This window comes from Pipistrellus kuhlii, unplaced genomic scaffold (genome assembly GCF_014108245.1).
Source record: "Pipistrellus kuhlii isolate mPipKuh1 unplaced genomic scaffold, mPipKuh1.p scaffold_m20_p_3, whole genome shotgun sequence".
Classification (NCBI taxonomy): domain Eukaryota; kingdom Metazoa; phylum Chordata; class Mammalia; order Chiroptera; family Vespertilionidae; genus Pipistrellus; species Pipistrellus kuhlii.
In genome coordinates, this window is record NW_023425529.1 from 29,751,152 (window position 1) to 29,766,332 (window position 15,181).

Here is a 15,181-nt window from a genome sequence, read left to right on the forward strand (position 1 = left end):
CAAACTGCAGTACTAATTACCTGGCAATTCAGATGCTATGCTGTCAGCATGGTTCAGTGGAAAGGCTTTTCTGGAGATAGAATTGGGAAGAGCAAGGGAAAGCAGCAAAGAACTTTTTTTTTTCCTCTAGGATTTGGGAGGTAGGAGGCTCTAGCTTGAAGATTTGTTAATCAGCAACTTGTTTCAACTTGCCAGCAAAGTTCCTTTAATGAAGGTATTTATGTAAACCAGTTGTCCCATGCTTATCTTACATCTGTTTATAGCTAATACTCATTGGTCTTAGGCCTCTTAGAAGCTTCTGGATTGAAGTCTAACATGCCATTTTTTAAAATGTAAATTCTAGTGAAATAGAAGAATTCTAGTTAAGGATTAGGAGAGACTGAATAAAGCCACAGTAAATTAATGATTGCCTCGCTGAACAGGTGAGTGGGATAGGAATGAATGAATTAGAGGCCTGGGCATCATGCATGACACTGGTCCAGAGAGGGGGGTGCCCCACAATGTCACGCTGGGAAAATTGTGATTAATAATGAGCCATGATATATTATTTGAGGAATATACTTTACTTAATATTGTGGCAGGTGAAAATCAAGGTGGGAGTCACTGGTTATGCGTAATGCTTTACTGCTGATGAAGCATGTTCCCAGGACCTCTAAAAGGGTCTGTCTGTTCACAGTGCATGTTGGTAAGAAGAAATGGCAGTGACTTGTCGACCCTGAAAAGGCCTGACAGCCCGGGGAGGGTTTGACTGGCTTGGGAAGAATGCTATGCAGACCATCCACATGGAATGGAAAATAGGAATTGCTGCTATGTATTAAAAAGGCTGATTCTCCTTCTTGTTGGCCTCCTTTGGAGTATAGGAATCAGACACATACTTTTGGCAAATTCAATTTACCATGTTTGTAGATGGGGTTAATTGTTTGAGGGGATTTAATTTGTTTCCTTTAGTCACTAATTGAACATTAATCAAAGACCATGAAAAAGACATCGTTTCTATGTTTAATTAAAATGGCTTTCCATTTTAAAGAGAATGATAAGTTGGGGGAGTTGACTGACTGGAACTAGGTGTTTGGATTTATCCGGCAGGTACTAAAGAATAACCAGCACCATCTTGGTTATAAGGAAAGAGTGAATGAAATAAAGCTTTGCTTGGAGAGAGCCACTGGGTAGACTTCTAACCTGTCCCTATGGGCAGAAAGGGAATAAGGAGGAGGGTTGTATTTAGAATTGATATCAGTGGTGGTAGCTGAAGAGTGACAGTCTCCAGGGAAAGGACATTAAAATGGTGTCTGGGTTATCAACAATGCCATACTTGGAACCATGCAGAATAAGCGACAACTTCCTTTAGAAGGAATTTGAAAGCTAAGCTGGCTTCATTTAAATGTGGGTTCATGATGTATACCTTGTGTGCACCCTCCTCTGTGTTCATCAGTGTGACTGGAATGAGAACAACACTGATCTTTTGTTACCGGGAAGGGATGGGGCCAGAGTGGGTCTACTGTGGGTCTGCCTCGGGCTGGCCTGTAGTGTGTGGGTTCTTGACTTTGTGCAGGAAAGATTTCACAACACGGGTCCAGGTGACTTTGAGAGGACGTTTATTAAAGCTGGGGGCAGTGAAACAAGAAAGGGCCTAGAATGGAAGAAGTAACAGGAGAGACCTAGGTGGTGCTCTGCTGGGCTCTCTAGAAATGCCACAGGACAGAAGTGAGCCAGGGCAGGGGAAGTCAGCTCAGTGGGAAGTCAGAGAAAAGGGGACCTTGGAAACAGGTTTAGGGGTTAGCTTGGGACTAGCTGCCACTGCCCATTGCTCCCCTGGTTGCAAGTCTCATGGGGTCCTTACAATTGAAGAGAGGCAACCTTAATGGGGAGAAGTGTGGGGAGGAAAGGCATGGGTGTGTTCCCAGGAGGAAGAGTGTGCCCTGGATCCATCAGCTTGAGGGATTTAAAGGCTGGGAGTCTAGGGGAGGTCTTAGGGAAGCATCTCAATAGAACATTCATCAGGTTTTCCAGATGTATCTTTCAGAGTCTGGTCTCCACTGATTAGTCAGCAGTAGGGCAGGGGGTCGTTAGTCACCATAGCCAGTCCTGATGTCACCCACCTGGTTTTGCTGCTCTTCTGGGCCTAAAGCTGAACTACAACTGAGGCTTAGCTGTTATCTCTTAGGGAGGAAAGGTCAGGAGGGGTCTAAACCGCATGACCAGTGATCTGAACGATCTAAACCACATGACCAGCGACATGCCAAGGGAAGAAAGGCCACTTTGGGGTGAGGTCTGGCACCAGTTTTGCCTATTGCTAGGTTCTGGGGGCTTTTCTGACTATAAATTGCTCCGCCAGTTTGTTCAGCTATCTGTCTCAGTTTTCCCATTCCACTTGTCAAGGAATTTTCCTAGCCTCTTACTATCCCATCTCACTTTAAGACCACTCTGATCAAATTCCTCATGAATTTCTAAATAGAAGGTTAGAAGTTTTAAGCAAAAGATGGCATTCATTCATTCATTCATTCAGTAATTTTTAAAAATTCTCATCTGAGATTATGTTTTTATTGATTTTAGAGAGAAAGGAAGGGGGAAGAGAGGGAGAGAAACATTGATGTTGGAGAGGAACTTCAATTGTCTGCCTCCCACATTCGCCCAACTGGTGACCCAAACCACAACTTTTTTGGTGTGTGGGATGACACTCCAACCAACTGAGTCACTCAGCCAGGGCTCATTCAGTAAATTTTTGTTGACTTTTCATGGGACAACTCATAGTTCTAAATCCCATAAAGGACATGAAGATGAAAAATTGGCATCCTGCCCTCAAAGACTGTAAGAAACTTACAGTCAGTGTAGGACATAAGCCATATGTAAAAATAATACTATAATTGTTTTTATGTCATTAGAAAAATAAAAATATGTGTATTGATGATTTATGATGTGTCAGGCAACATGCTCAGTCATCAAGCAGATGACATCTTATCAGATCCTGTGACAATCCTGTGGGATGGATTTTAGAAGAAATGGGCAAAATGGGGATGTGGGTCACTCAGAGTTACTCAGTTTGCACAGTCCAGATGTGTGAAGTACAATGATAAGTTCAGAGAGGTAGAGGGGAGACATTAAGTGCTTTGATAGGCACCTAGAGTATTCAGGACTGCATTAAGGAGGCCTGCAGCCAGAAGCCTATGAAGACCAGACAGGCAAATGACATGACCCTGATGAGTTAGGTGAGCTTTTCCTGTATCTGCATCTAAACAAACTAAGCAGGGAAAGTGTCCTCATGCATGCACAGGCTGGGGGCTGGGGTAATAAAAAGAGTCCTTCTTCAATCTGTTGTTCTAGTGGGGAGCACTGAACGCGAGTAGATTGTGGGCAATCAGTGCTTTAGATGCATATAAAGAAAAATGGCTTGCAGTCAGAGACCTTGGTTTCAATCCCAGTCTTGGGTGTTCTGGAGCAAGTTACTTATGTAACACTAGAGGCCCTACGCATGAAATTTGTGTAAGAGTGGGTCTTCCTTCCCCTGGCTGCCTGCACCAGCTTCCCTCTGGCACCCGGGACCTGGGCTTCCCTCTCAGCCCCGCCTTCATCAGGACCTCAGAAGGACGTTTGGCCCAATTAGCATATTATATTTTTATTATTACAGATTGCTGAGCCTTTGATTCTTATGTCATAATAGAGCTAATAACACTCACCTTATAGGATGGCTGTGAGGATTAAATTGAGACACAAGACAGAGATCTTTGGGGGGAATAGTCAGAAAAGCAGGACCTGGCCCCCTGGGACAGTGGTTGGCAAACTGCTGCTCGTGAGCCATGGTTTGCTGCTCTGTTGACTAATGAGTTTGCTGACCACTGCCCTAGAAGAAAGATCTTTAGCGGTGGGCTGCTCTTCTAGCTCAAGTGCTCATTGTTGCCAGATAAATTCAAGTGGGTGCTAGAGGGCTACTTGTCGGGAATGCTATGGAAAGGATTCTTGCCTTAAATAGACAGTTGCATCAGATGACCTATAGGATCCATTCCAAGTTCTACTTTTTTTATTTTCTGTATGTTTTCTCTTGCTTTCAAAGTGTCCTCCTCCACACTTCACCCCATAGTGATAGTATATGGCAACATTCATAGGTACTAAAGGTAAGGCTGGTCATCAGAATAATTAGGCAGAAAATAGATATCTGATCTTCAGAGCTGATTCGTGTTGAAACCACAGAAGTTATAAACAGACTTTTCTATTAAGTCAGCTAAGATTCAGGGGAGTGGGTAAACTCTAGGTCGCTGCTCCCTGGCCACCCTAGTTCACTTCTGCCGAGATGTCTTTATTCTTTGGGGCTTCCCTAAGATACACAGAGGCCAGTGGTTTCAGTATATTTCTTTACGTGTTAGAGTCTCTTTTAAAAATGAAGCATTATGGTGAAGGCTAAATGCAGAACAGAGAACAGCTGTAACTCTGATTAAGGGGGAGGGAGAGGCTGGGGAGAAGGAGTCTGAAATCTGGCCCATTGATTCCTTTCTCACCCACCCTGGAACCCCTGGCTTGAACACTACTGCTTCAGCCGGGGCCAGTTTTCAGTTTCCCTCCTGAGTCTTTTGTTTTCCGGACTCTGATGGCAGCTGTTATCACTCCAGCTGTGGAGGGGATGGGAGGCAACTTCCTGTTATTCTATCCTGCCATCCCTGTGGGGGTGGAACATTCCCTCCCTCATCTTCTGCTGCCGGTTGTAGAATGTGAGCAGGAGTGAAGCCATCCTGTGACTGGGGCTGGAAGAATGACTGGTAGCCACTCACTGTTAGAAGGCATTTGGGAGGGCAAGGCAGGCAACAGGCACCACACACAAGTGTGTCCCTGACTGTGGGAGCGAAGGATGAGTGGCTAAGAGGCAGGTTAAGTGTTTGGTGCATAAAATATCTGACAGGGTGAAGGACTGTCCCATGGATGGTGGCAGAGGGGGAAAAGGGAAGGACTGTGGCCAAAGGGTGAGGGTGGGGAGGAGGAGGAGGAGGGGAGACACACACACACACACACACACACACACACACACACACACAGAGAGAGAGAGAGAGAGAGAGAGGGAGGGAGGGAGAGAGGTGGTTTTTAGCTTCAAAATTATTTGGAGGTATTTTGGAGTTTGGTTTATTTAAGGAATGGAGAGGGTTTAGAGGTGATAAATGATTGATTTTTTGTTCTGTATTTTTATTGTTTGTTTGTTTGTTTTCTCCTTGAATTGGGTATAAAGAATACAAAGAGATATTAAGCATAGACCTTGCTCTTCAGAGTTTGGGAAGATAGAAAATGTATATAGCTAGAAATATATTTCCATATATTTACACATCTGTACAATCTCAATAAAGCTTACATAATCTTTGAAGTATCATCAGCCCCATTTCATAGAAGAGGTAACTGATGGATGTTTTAGAGACTTGGCCAAGTTACACAGCAAGTAAGTAGCAGAACTGGGCAACGGACCCCAAGCCCTTTTTCGGTCCACACAGTGCACAGCAAAGACAGGACTTTGATTAATGAAGCTTTGAGAGAAGGGCAGGACTTAACATGCAGAAGAGGATCAGAAGGTTCTCGGTTATAAAATAGTTATATAATAGTCATGGGGATGTAATGTGCAGCGTGGTGACTATAGTTAATAATACTGTGCTACGTATTTGAAAGTTGCTAAGAAATTAGGTCTTAAAACAAAACAACAATCTCCCCCTGATCCCTCCCCTTCCCCCCCCCCCCCCCCCCCCCCCCCACACACACACACACAAGAGTGGGGTTTCCAGTTAGGCCAGAAGAAGAGAATCAAGCTGAGATCTGTGAGGAGACCAGTCAGTCTGCAGCAGTGTTTCCCAGGGCTGAAGTGGGAGATAAGGGGGGAGAGGTAAATAGACCAGATTAGGGAGAGTGTTACATGGCTAGCCAAGAATTGCCCAGAGATGGGGGCCAGAACTTAGAAGGGAAGATCTTGATGGCAAAACCAAACAGTGTTTTAGAAAACTCCTCTGGTAGGGATGCACAGAGCTGGGGGAAATGGAGTCGGAAGTGTAAGGTAGGAGGTTGGAATTGTGAAGGCCTAACAATGGCAATAACATAAAGTAGGTATGTGAGAGCACTGGCCCAGGTCCGTGGATATTTATTTATTTATTTATTTATTAGCAGTATAGTGTTTGAATGAGTAAAGATTGATGGCTTTGGAGTCTAATGGACCTTGGTTTCAGCCCCAGTTCTGAGTGTTCTGGAGAAATTTACTTAGGTAAGCTGGCTGAGCCTTTGATTCTTATGTTAATATGGGGCCAATCTTGTAGTAGTATCAACAATAAAAACAAAAATATTAAAAACTAAAACTGTTAGATAAAAAACAATGAGGCCAGGGACGCCCACTTTACAGGATGGTGGTGAGGATTCAGTGAGGCACAGCGTTGGACTCTGCATCCCTCTACACGTTTTGGCAGGATGGTGAAATGCACAACATTGTCATCCATCAAAAACAAACAATCTAACCCAACAGATAGTCAATAGTCAATTCATTGTCCCTCCAGAAGATGATGGATGATAAGCTATCTATGTATCTCCTGTGAATAGAGCCACTTCTCACCCTGCAGTTCTGCCTGGGAGCAGATAGGCACATGGAAGGAAGCATCTCGGGAGAATCCTTCTGTTCTGTTAGCCCACAGGGGATTGTACAGCGTGGTATCTGTCGAGGGTAAATGCTAGTTATTTCTTAATTGATAGCCCAGCCTCTGCAATTGGTTCCATTCAACAGTAATTATTCTCTTGTGGCTTCCTCAGCTCAGCGGTGAGTCTTCCCCCCCCACCCCCCCTTTCAGTTGTGCGTGAAAACAGCAGCGTTCCTGTTGGCCAACAGGTAAGCAGCAATTCTTATTCCACTTTGACTTGCCTGGAAGCTCGCGTGGTGTGATTGATTTTCATCGCTCCCAGCAAAAGAAGTCACGTGGTCGGGTAACGCTACGAGTTAACAATTCACAGCTGGTCGCCTTTTCCAGCACTGGCTCCCCATGTTCCCCCCAAGTGCCTTTGAAGTCCCAAATGTCCTCTCTTAGGGGGGACACCCAGCCGTCCCAAGGTAAAAGGGAAGCAGAGGGAACTGGCCTTTTCCCTTTATTTGCATGATTTTTTTATTTTATTTTATTTTTTTTTACAGCTAGCCATTTTTCTGCTCCACGCACCGCCGGACTCGGACTTGCCCGTGACACCGAGGCAATGGATTTTTTCCTTAAAAAAAAAAAAAAAGAGGGTTTGGGTGGGTCAGTTTCACAGTTTCATTTCTGATCTGGGATGGAGGGACCACTACGCAAAGGAAGAGTGTAAAACCACGACCCGCGCGAGGTGCTTCCCCATACATCTCCCTTCCTGAGAGATAGCAGGAAAGGCAGCATTTTTTTTTTTTTTTTTTCCTCCATCAACACCCACTTCCAGCCCCAGTCTGGCTCGGCGAGGAATGTATAAAATGAGCTGGCTCCTCTGAATGACGGCCCCACGGGCCAATCAGCGGGCGCCGGAGCGCCTCCGGCCCCGCCCCCCGCGGCCGCTCTTTGGCTGGTCCCCGCTGGCGGGGGGGGAGGGAGGAGGGAGGCGGCGGCGGCGGCGGCGGCGGCGGGAGGGAGGGAGGAGGGAGGGGGAGGTACCTGGGCCGGGAGTGATGTCAGCTCCCAGCTCGGTGTCTGCCCGGATTCCTGACATGGTGTAGGGCCCGGAGGGTGGGGACGGACGGCGGGAGCGGGACGGGGCCGGATTCGGGTGCGCCAGCCCGTGGCGGGGCCAGAGCTGCGGGGGCTTCGAACTCCGGGCTCCGAACTCCGCGGGAACAGGAGCCAGAACTTTGGGAACTCGTGCCGGCGGCGCCCAGCCCAGGTAAGCCGGGGCGCTGGGCTCCTCTGAGCCCCGGGAGCGGTGGCACCGTGGTGTGGCTGCAGCGGGGGGCAGCAGCTCCTCCTCCTCCTCCTCCTCCTCCTCCTCCTCCTCCTCCTCCTCCTCCTCCTCTGGGGTCGATTTCCTTCCCTTACTCCTGTGTCCCAATGGGATCGGGCACTTTTTTGGGGGGTGGCGTTGGTGTAAGGTTTACTCCTCGGGCTCCCGATGAGCTTAGGTGTGAAAATACCTCCAGGACTGGACGTGTGAGGTCTTGTCTGTATCCTTAGACCACCCCCTTCCCCCTATACCCTGGTCTCCCACTAACATTTGTGAACCCTAATCAGAGAAGTATGAGGGTTGGGATAATTGGGGGTGGGGGTGGGGGAGGGAGAGGAGGGAGAGAAGAAGTATTTTAAAATGTCACAAAAAGTTTGTGAAATATTGACTTAAAAAATGGAGCTTTTTAAAAAAATTTTATTTTTTGCGAGAGAACAAAAGTGTTATCTTTTTTAGATCCTGTGTGGCCTGTTCCACAGGGGGATTTAACTGAAAGAATGTAATGGTTATTCTGATGTGTTGTTCTATAGCAGCATAAGAAATCCTTTCAGATAGTCCAGTCAGGATGTGAGACATTCACTGGGGGGTGAATTCATCAGGAGACACTGTGGGAAAGCTAGTCTCTCGGGAACACACTTGTAAAAGTCCAGCCCTTTGCACGCCTATTACTTTGTAACCGAGGATCCCTGTCATTGCCCACTCTGTGGCCTGGAGGGGTTAGGGCGGCTGCCGAAGATCTTCAGATCTGTGGTCTGCGGCTGAGAAAAGGGTGAGGGCTGGCAGCTGTGTTTTCAGGGATCGTTTTTTTAGAAAAGGGAGCTTTCACAGGGAAATGTGGCAGAAGGTGTGGCATGCAAACTCTTAATTATAGGAGCATGTATTTTTTCCAACACGCGGGACCAAAACAAATCCTTCCTTTCACTATGAAGTGCAGAGAGCAATAGAACGAGGGTTTGATTTAGTGTCCAAGTTTGGTATTTAGGGAAAGCAATTGCCTACCGGGAGGGGAGGGAAAGATGGTTTGAGAACTGGAAGTATAGAATTGTAATTTTTTATTTCCTGATTCAAACACCCCTCCCCCAACCCCCCCTTGGAGATTTGTGTGCCCAGGTCACTAACTGGGTGGAAAACCTCCACAAACTGATTCCCAGCGCTCACTTCACAGTGCTTAAGGCTCTTCCTTTTGGAGCAGGAAAAAAAAAATGTATGGGCTGCTTGGCTCCTGAGTCAAGTTTCCCTTTTCATTCACCACTGTTCCTCACAGTGAGGATCCTTCTGGTGCCTGGTCTGGGAGGAAACGGGTGTGGGCTTCATTGTGAGTCGAAAGCTGCATCCCGGTGCCTGAACCAAAGGGCATTTCCAGGAGATGAGGAAGGACCGCAGCCACCACATTATGTCCCATGAAACCAAGTCAGGAAGTGTGGCCTTACTGGACTTCATGGATTGTCGATCTGTCTAGCCAGATGACAATGACATTTCAGAGCTAGAAAGAGTATTTTGTTGACGGTTTATAAAAAACTACCTGGCTCTAGATTGTTCTCAGTTTCTGAAAAAAATTACATAGCACAGGGGGGAGACAGAGCAGGATTTTTGCAAAGGGAAGGTGTGCTTTCCTGGAAAGGCCAGAATATTTTCACTTTGTTTTAGACTCAGAAATTTCCTGATGGCTCTGAAATCCCGGGGGACAAGTCGTTTCTATTTATGCTCTGTAGGAAGCACGTAAAACACAGTGTTTTTCAGTGGGAAAGAGAAGGAGGTGATGGGGAATTCCTGTGGGCTGAGGGGAGCTCGCTGGAGCCCTGGCTGAGGGAGTGCTCAGACTGGAGTTTGTAATATCCAGGGATGGAGTTGCAAAAACAGACAAGTAAAAAAATACCTTTGGGATGTTATCCTGATGTGCCAAACTCAGATTTAGGCTCCCCCCATTATCCTCCCCCACCTCCGCATCCTCTTCCCCCCTCCCCCGCCCCCCCAAGAAACTAGTCCTGGCTTAGGGACTTAACTATTCCAAAGCTTAAATTTTATTAACAGGTTTTTGTTTGTTTGTTTGTTTTTTGTTTTTTAGTAATAGTAGTAATTTTTTTATTTTTATTGATTATGGTATCACATAATTGTCCTCATTCCCCCATTTCCATCCCAAACCCCTCCCCACATATGCCCCTACCCCCCTATTGTCTATGGCCACTGGCTAGGCCCATATGCATGCATCCAAGTCCTTTGGTTGATCTCTTCCCCTTACCCCCACCCTCCCCTACTTTCCCTCTGAGGTTTGAAAGTTGTAATAGCAGTAATTTTTACATACTTATTAGTTTTGACCAAGATTTCTCTTTTGTGGTCCTAGTTTATAAGGCCAAGGTGATAAAGTAAAACATGGTACTCCCAAAGGACAAAACTTGAAAGATATTTGTTATTGAGAAAGGTAGGCTCAGATGTGTGTGTGTGTGTGTGTTTTAATATATTTTTATTGATTTCAGAGAGGGAGAGGGAGAGATAGAAACATCAATGATGAGAGAGAATCAATGATTGCCTACCTACTGGGGCTAGAGCCTGCAACCCGGGCATGTACCCTTGACTAGAATCAAACCCGACCCTTCTGTCCGTAGGCAGGCGGTGTTCTAACCACTGAGCAACCGGCTAGGGCTAGGCTCAGGTTTTTATTTAATTATCTTTGACCAGCAACTATCAATAGTCCTGGGAATCTGGCCTTTGTGGACAAACGTTGGCTTGAAATCTAGGGCACACTGTGGTTCCAGATCAATAGTGCCTAATTTCAAGGCCACCATAGACATTTTTTGGAAACAAATTCAGTGAAGGAGAGTTCCTTTACTGTTTGTGTAGTCTTTTTGTCACTCCCTGTACCAGCATGAGATCTAACGAAACAAGGTCATTCCTCGCCCCTTCCCGTAACCCTGGTCACTCACTAGCTGATTTCTTTTTCAAACCTGCTTTTATGTCCCTGAAATAGTTGCATTTTGTAATTAATTTAGATTATGTTGGTAATTTATTACATTAAAATACCTTTTTTTTAAGCCTTTCACCTCCCACTTTTATTTATTTTGTTAAATTTATCTTTGTTGTTGAAAGTATTATATATGTTCCCTTTATTTCCTCATTGACTCCCTCCACCCCTCGCCCCCATTTTTAAAAGTACCTATATCCCAAACAGCACATCTTCCAAACAGAGATCTCATTCATCATTCCTTCCTTTCAAAGATATTACATGTTTCTGACCTGATTGGAATCACCTTTTCAAAACAACGCGTGAATGAGTGAATTGATGAACGACTATACATTCACCATTGAGTCTGTGTCTTGATTCTTTATTAAAGAAATGTTGCTTCATGGTGAAAACATAGGCAAGAGATATTGCACAATGATGGCTTTTTCTTCCCAGAGACTTCCCTAGAAAGCCATGTTAGTTCTGAAATTGAGAGGAGAAAAAATATCACAGCTGAGCGGCCAATCGTGAAATCTTTCAGGGAGCCATGATTATGGTTATTAATTTCACTATGGTCGAACAGATGCATTTAAGTATTAGATTCAAAGCTGTTAAGGTGAGGGATGCTGAGTGTTGTTTGGGGATGAAGGGAACCAAGTGTCTGCCCTTCAGCCAGCATTTCCTTTCTACTAAAGAGTGATCATTTCCTAATTAAATCAGTCATCAAATTATCCAAAAGTCGACACTATCCAAAAAACAGTTCTGGGCTGGTGCAGTTCCTTGCATCTGTACTTTATTATGCCATTAGTTTCTTAAATTCATTGCTGTGCATGTCAGAACCTTTTCCCTAGTTCAGTGGTTGGGCAAATTCATTAGTTACAGAGCCAAATATCAACAGTGCAACGATTGAAATTTCTTTTGAGAGCCAAATTTTTTAAACTTAAACTTCTTCTAAAGCCACTTCTTCAAAATAGACTTGCCCAGGCTGTGGTATTTTGTGGAAGAGCCACACTCAAGGGGCCAAAGAGCCACATGTGGCTCGAGAGCCTCAGTTTGCTGACCACTGCCCTAGTCAGAAAGCCTGCAGCTTTTGTCACATAATCACCACCACAAAGATTGATGCTATATTATTTGGAGCGGATGGATTCAAAAACTAAACTGAACTAACATACAAAATACAAACTCTTAGCCTTCCTTTTACACTCTTCATTTTCAGTATAGTCCTTCTTGATGCCTGTTTGACATTAGTTGATAATGTTTCAGAAAGCCAAGTGGTGAGTTTCTTTTACTTCAATATTTTTTTCCAAGTTGAAGGATATAGACCAACAAACTGGATTTTAGATGAAAAAATAGGGCCCTTCCGGGAGTTTTGCACATGGGCTAGGCAGTTTTGTGGGGAGAGGAAGATCTGAATGAAATGTGATTCAGTCTGTGTCCATTGAAGAACTATTTCTGAAATGTGGGTTTGGAGTCAGTGGTCCACGTGGGTGTGTTGTCACAGTTTATGACTAAACTTTGGGTTATGACTAAACTTTGGTTATATGTTTCCCTAGAACTTGGTGTGAGTCACATTTAAAAAAAAAATTGATTTGAGAGAGAGAGAGAGAGGAAGGGAGAGGAAGAAAGAGAGAAACATCAATCTGCTGCCTCCAGCACTAGCCCCTGATGGGGATCAATCCCACAATCTGGGTATATGTCCCTGACCGGAATCAAACCTGCCACCTTCTGGTGCATGGAACCATGCTCCAGCCAACTGAGCCACACCAGCCAGGGCAGCATGACTCACATTTTGACTGGCTCAAATGTGACATGCATATCCTTGCTTTGGTTGGCAAATGGAATGAGTTCAGAATAGAAAGATCATTTCGCGGTTTGTGTCTAGCGGTGCACCTAAAAATGCTCACGACCTGAAGCAATTGTACAAACTCTAACTGCACTGAATTGCAGGCAAAGGCTCATGTCTGAAACACGGATCGTGGAGGAAGAAGACCAAGTTCTATAAAGTTTGGGCCTGGCCTTAGCTTTTATGGACTTCCTTTGAGCTCCAGAGTAAGGCTAAGTCTTTTCACTTCTAGGTTAGGGCAATCAAACATTTGCCATAAAAACAAGCGCACATTCAAGGGAGCAGGTATGCTGATTTCTAGTGTGTGTGCCCGCGCGCGCGCCTTGTTGACGAGGGAAAATCTAATTTTAGCTGGCGAAGGGGAGGCTAAAGATGCTGTTTTCAGTCCATTCATAAATGAGCGGCTGAATTCTTTAGGCAAGCCAGAAGCAGACAGGCCCACTGGGAAGTACATGAACTCTTCCCTTGCTATGAATGTAACCCTATACCATATCACTACATATGCCTGTGTTATCTCATATTTCTGTGCCTAGGATCCAGCTCACAGAAGTCCCCTTTGCTGGCTTTTTGTCATCCTTCTCTTCATCTGTAATATCAATATTTCACGCAATGCCGTCTTGCCACCACAGAGCTGTATGAGGTGTTCGTGAGGGAAGTGTACTGGACTTGCTTTATTTGGAAGAAAGTGAAAACAAGGCTGAAACTCGATGGCCTACTTGCTTAATATAACTTGACAGCTTGACTGCGGTTGCATAAGTCACGTCCCTGCCATCATTATCTTTTTCTGAGGATGTTGCTTCTCATAACAACACGTCATAGAGGATTTTGCTTTGCTTGAAGCGGAATTTGAACAGTCGAACGAGGGTGCAGGCTCTCATCCAAACTCACCGTGGGAAGTGAGTAGTGGGAGGAAGGGAAACAGGGACAGCGCGGAGGGAACACTCGGGTCGAGCCTCTGAGTCGGCCTGGATGATTTGTGTGAAGTCACCTGGGGCTCAGTGTTCTTCCTCAGGATCAGCTGCTTGGATGCTTCTGTAACACTTTCACATTCTTCCCGCCTCCCCTCCCATCGGTGGGTGACTGCACGACCGAGAGGGCTTTTAAACACAGACTTAAGGTCCTTTTATTGCTTTTCTCTTCGCAGGGCACCTTGATTCTCTAGGTAGGATGACTTGTGCTCTATCTACTCAGGGGTCTTCAAACTACGGCCCACGGGCCACATGCAGCCCGCAGAGGAGTCTGATCCGGCCCGCCAGGTTTTTTGGGCAGTGAGCGCAGCCGAGGTGTTACAGTAGGAATTAGTAGTTCATATAGTCCGGCCCTCCAGCTCTCTGAGGGACCGTGATCTGGCCCCCACTTTAAAAAGTTTGAGGACGCCTGATACATCACTGTGAGGCAGACACAGCCGGGTGCCCAACCAATGTCCATGTCACCCACTTCCCTCTAGCGGAACCCATTTTGTTTTATTTGGCCCCATGGCCAGTTAGAAAAAGAAACACACTTGATTTCCCAGCATCTCTTACAGCTGGAGGTTGTCTAGGACAGTGGTTAGCAAACCGCGGCTCTTTGGCCCCTTGAGTGTGGCTCTTCCGCAAAATACCACGGCCTGGGCGAGTCTATTTTGAAGAAGTGGCTTTAGAAGAAGTTTAAGTTTATAAAATGTGGCTCTCAAAAGAAATGTCAATCGTTGTACTGTTGATATTTGGCTCTGCTATCTAATGAGTTTGCCGACCACTGGCCTAGGACGTAGCTCTGGCCAATGAGATGTGAGTAACTGGGTGGGACTCCCCCCACAGAGCTCTTATAACGGGGTGGACACTATGTGCTCACAGGTTAGGCCTTTTGCTCTTTGTCCTTCTTCTTTCTCCCTGGAACATGGATGCTATTTTCTAAGTGGAGAACCTTCTTGTGGCCAAAGGCAAGAACCTTGAGGAGTAAGCAGGGTGGGAAGCTGATGGCATTCTGGAACTGCTGTACCAGACCTCTTCTGTCATCTCTTGACCTTTTGTGAGGAAAATAAAATTTGGTTAATCCATTGAAGTTAGATCTGTTAACTTGCAGCCAGATATGATTTCAACCGAGTTTAAATGTTAGTCATAGTTCATATTTTCTCTAAAAATTAAAAGGCAGCGTTCTCCGTGTGACAAAAAAAAGGGGGGGCGGGTTGGCCCTGGCTGGTTTGGTTTAGTGGACAGAGTGTCAGCCTGTGGACTGAAGGGTCCCAGGTTCGATTCCCGTCAAGGGCACATGCGGGGTGTGTAGGAGGCAGCCGATCAATGATTCTCATCATTGATGTTTCTATCTCTCTCTTCCTCTCTGAAATATACACACACATTTTTTTTTTTTAAAGGGGTTGGATTTTGTTTTACAGACTCTCTATACGTGAATCCTGCTATAGTATTTATTACAGTCTAATAGTGGCAAGTAATTCAACTTCTTTGGGTCTCAGTTTTTCCATCAGTGAAATGGTGGTATTGATATTTATCTCATAGAATTTTTGTCAG

At 45.4% G+C, this 15,181-nt stretch overlaps 1 protein-coding gene across 11 annotated transcripts in view; it reads left to right on the forward strand.

The window, feature by feature from the left end:
- Positions 1 to 7,605: 7,605 nt before the first annotated feature.
- PPFIBP1 (PPFIA binding protein 1) overlaps positions 7,606 to 15,181 on the forward strand; it is a 169,445-nt gene continuing 161,869 nt past the window's right edge. For 4 of the 11 annotated variants that reach the window (XM_036454645.2, XM_036454644.2, XM_036454647.2 and 1 more), the window contains exon 1: positions 7,606 to 7,839. The gene's annotated coding sequence lies outside the window, so the exon portion shown is untranslated. The remainder of the gene's footprint in view (positions 7,840 to 15,181) is intronic. The other 7 variants (XM_036454650.2, XM_036454652.2, XM_036454653.2 and 4 more) reach the window with 2 other exon arrangements.